Source organism: Thamnophis sirtalis, unplaced genomic scaffold (genome assembly GCF_051295495.1).
Source record: "Thamnophis sirtalis isolate CommonGarterSnake01/CBP01778 unplaced genomic scaffold, rThaSir2_p1.2 scaffold_1, whole genome shotgun sequence".
Lineage (NCBI taxonomy): Eukaryota > Metazoa > Chordata > Lepidosauria > Squamata > Natricidae > Thamnophis > Thamnophis sirtalis.
The window spans coordinates 61284071-61287618 of record NW_028261381.1 but is presented as its reverse complement, the minus strand read 5'-3'; the positions used below and the strand labels follow the sequence as shown (position 1 = coordinate 61287618).

General features: G+C 41.5%; 1 long non-coding RNA gene across 1 annotated transcript; it reads right to left on the bottom strand.

Annotated features, from left to right (window-relative positions):
* On the bottom strand, positions 1-3548 carry LOC148049425 (uncharacterized). Its single transcript, XR_015696386.1, has 2 exons — positions 3479-3548; positions 1-2017 (listed from the first exon to the last, which is right to left on the bottom strand). It is a non-coding gene; the product is annotated as an uncharacterized LOC148049425 (long non-coding RNA).

The following is a 3548-nucleotide window of genomic DNA, read 5'->3' as shown; positions in this document are numbered from 1 at the left end:
TTATTTATTTATTTATTTATTTATTTATCATATGTATATGGCCACCCATTTCTGGTGATATGACTCTGGATGCATACAAACAAACAAACAATTTTTAAAATATTCAGGAAATACAAAAATTAATATTACTATAAAAGTAATATTACAGATTATATTACAAACAATGGGGATAGCCCATAAGACACCCTATCTCTCTCTCTCTGTCTCTCTCTCTCTCTCTCACACACACACACACACACATCCTCTCAGAATTGGTCCTGACGAATGTCATGATTGATGATATCAAAGGCCAATGATAGGTCAAACAGAGCTAGAATGGATGCACAATCTTCATTGTGCTTTTGTCAATACTGATAAAAAGCACAACCAATACTGATTCCATCTAATACCCAATGTTGAAACCTGAGTGAAAGGTTTCAACATCAGGATCCAAATAATCTACTTCATCCTGGAACCTCTGAAACTGTTGCACTTACTCTACCATCTTGTCCAGAAGTGGTATTCAACAGGTACTGACCAGTTGGAGAACTAGTAGCGGAAATTTTGAGTAGTTCAGAGAACTGGTAAATACCACCTCTGACTGGCCCTGCCCCCATCTATTCTCTGCCTCCCAAGTCCCAGTTGATCGGGAAAGAATGGGAATTTTGCAGTATCATTCCACTGGAGTGGGGAGGGAATGGAGATTTTACAATATCCGTCCCCTGCCATGCCCACCATGCCATGCCACGCCCCCCCCCCCCCAGCCACATCCACAGAACCAGTAGTAGTCCTGGAATGGACCCTGGGCCTGCATTCCCTGAGAACAGCCTGCTCTGCCATTCCTTTCTTATGGTTCTTCCTGCTTAAAATAACAAGAAAGAACAAAACAAGATTGGAGACTGGGTTTCACGGATAAAGGTGTATCTAAGGTAAATAAATGGCTTGTACCTTTTTTGTAAACACAGTATGTGAGCTTCACTAGAAAAACAAACACTTGGGAGCGTGTGAGGTTAAGTGTTCAAACCCAGTTGGTTTCCATACCATCAGCGCTGTTGCTGTATCACTCGGCCTTTGGCACTTTGCCTCTGGCACTTTCTTAAATATCAAGAATAGGACTGGTGGGGCGTGGTTTGGAAGAGAAGTTCTCTGTTTTCCAGCACACTTTCTTTTTTTACCACCATACAAAACCAAGCAGGCTATAGTATTTCCTTTCACCCTTGAAAAAAAGGCTTCCTGGACTTGCCTGAGGCATTACCCACTAATTCTACTGTAAAGAACTGAACCCACAAAAGCTGAAAGAAATGGGTAACTCCTGAAGGTCCTTTTTAAAAGTGGTAACGTTTACTGAAGAAATGCCAAATATCACCACATTTTGTGATGTGATCCCTTGTGCCCAGCATATACAGTGTCAGAAGATTGCACCCTGGACATTCTCCTCTGTCCCAGTGTTTGGAGGGCTTCTCCATCCAAAGGCCCCTGTTGCATAATTAAAGGAAGATGCATTTCTGTTGATTCACCTTTCATGCCCCAGACTTGCTTTAGCTGCCTGAGTCCTATTAGCCAGCCGCAGGCAACTGAAAACAAGCCCAGTACAAGTAGGTAGATGGCAGAGAGCAGTCGTGATCAGTTTGGGTTCTTGCTTCCCAAAGCTTCCTATAGGGTCTCTGGAGAAATGCTGCCCTGAGCCAGTAATGGACATGTGGAGTGGCTATTCAAGGCCTTCTCCACCTGGGTGAGCAGCTTGATTTGCAGAACAGGCAGTCAATGCATCCTCAAGATCTGCTTGAAGGCCTGCTCTCCAAGAAAGGTGCAGAATTCTAGATCGAATCAAAGTGAGGTTGATACAAGGAACCCTGAGAGCAACATCTGGAAAATCACAGATTCTCTCTTCTCTGCAGTTCTAAGGCAGATACTTCGAAGAGAATGTTCAACATTGGTGAAGAATCATCTGCTTTTTCTGTCATCACTGTTTGAACTCTGCCCGTGCATAGGACATGAAGGGGTAATGCAGAAATTTGGAACAAACCATTTTCATTAACTAGGGAATAAGGAGGATGGGTAAAAAAAAAGGTTAGGAATAAATATTTACCATCGCCTGCATAAAACTGTGGAGCCTTATGAACAAACATCTATCTCAAAATTTGAAGCCCCCCAAACCACATCAATTGAACATTACTTCTAACAATTGTATTTTGCTTCTGCTGGTTGTATGGAGAGCTAAGGAGTCTCTCTATCACAGGGAATCCTCCTTGGGGCTCCACCGCGTTTCTGATATTCTCTGCCCTAAACCAAGTGCTGCAAAAGCCTGGAAATGAACTTAATTACAGGAAGAGCCCTGGGATATGTAAGATGCTTATAGTCAAAGAAAACCCTGCTAAACAAATTGGGGTCAATTTGTTTTGTCCCCAAACCAATTAGGCTGAAGATTAGGACTGCAGCTGGGAGTAATCTGGAGATTTGGGGCTGAGGGAGTGAAGCAGGCAAGATAAATTCCAGCTTCCAGAAATGTGGCACCGGGAGGCAGGAAGGTGATTTTAGCCCAACCTGAGACAGGCAAGATACAGTAGTGGCCAAAACTGGAAACCTTTTGGGAAAAGTATATTTTTGAGGTTTAATGGCTAATAAAACCATTTTTTTTTTAGTTTCAAGATAATCATATTCCACTGCTGGAATGGCCTGGGAGTAGCCCAGACCTTAACCCCACTGAAAATCTATGGAGCTGACTAAAGAAACTTGTAAGTCTGAAGCGACCCAGCAAAAACACCCAGTTAATAGAAGCAATCATTCAATCTTGGTTTCACATTACAACAACTGTAGAACTAAAAGACTTGGTTCTCTCCATGGGAAGACATTGTAAGGCCATAATTCATGCTAAAGTTTATCCAACTAAGTATTAACTGACATGGTGATAATTTTTGTATATCATTTTTTTCTATGGTGATAATTTTTGTATATCTTGTTTCACTTTTCTTCTTTATAATTGCTATTCTAATAGCAAATCCTTCATAAAAGTTATTGCATTACATTCTTGATTAAATTATCTTTCCATTGATATATAATCTTATGGTACTACTGCAAACAAAAGTGATGTTATTAGCTAGTTTTAGAAAATACACTTTTCCCAAAATTGTGGCCACTACTGTAAATTACACAGCTTGTGAACTTTTTTTTTCCTGTTGAGATCAAGAAAACCATAATCTATGGCTCTCCCACATAGTTAGAAGTAGCTGGCTGGGTAACTAGCACTTTACCTCTATATACAGATCAAAAATGAAAGATTAAACCACTTTGGCCGTAAGAACAATCCAGTTTGCCTGACCTGCCCTTTCTCACCAGAATAAAGCAATCTTGTGCACCTGCACTACTCCAGGAAGTTTTCTCTCTCTTGAAGCAGGAAAGTGCAGTGGCTCCTTCTGAAACTCTTTTCCCTTCTCTCACACATCAGGCATTGGAGCATATGCCCATAGCACAATCCACCACATTCCTTGTTTCTACTTACCGTTAGGACTGCTGAAGGCAGAAGCTGACGTGGCCCTGGCTGTGAGAGCTGCAGATCTGCTACCTGTTTG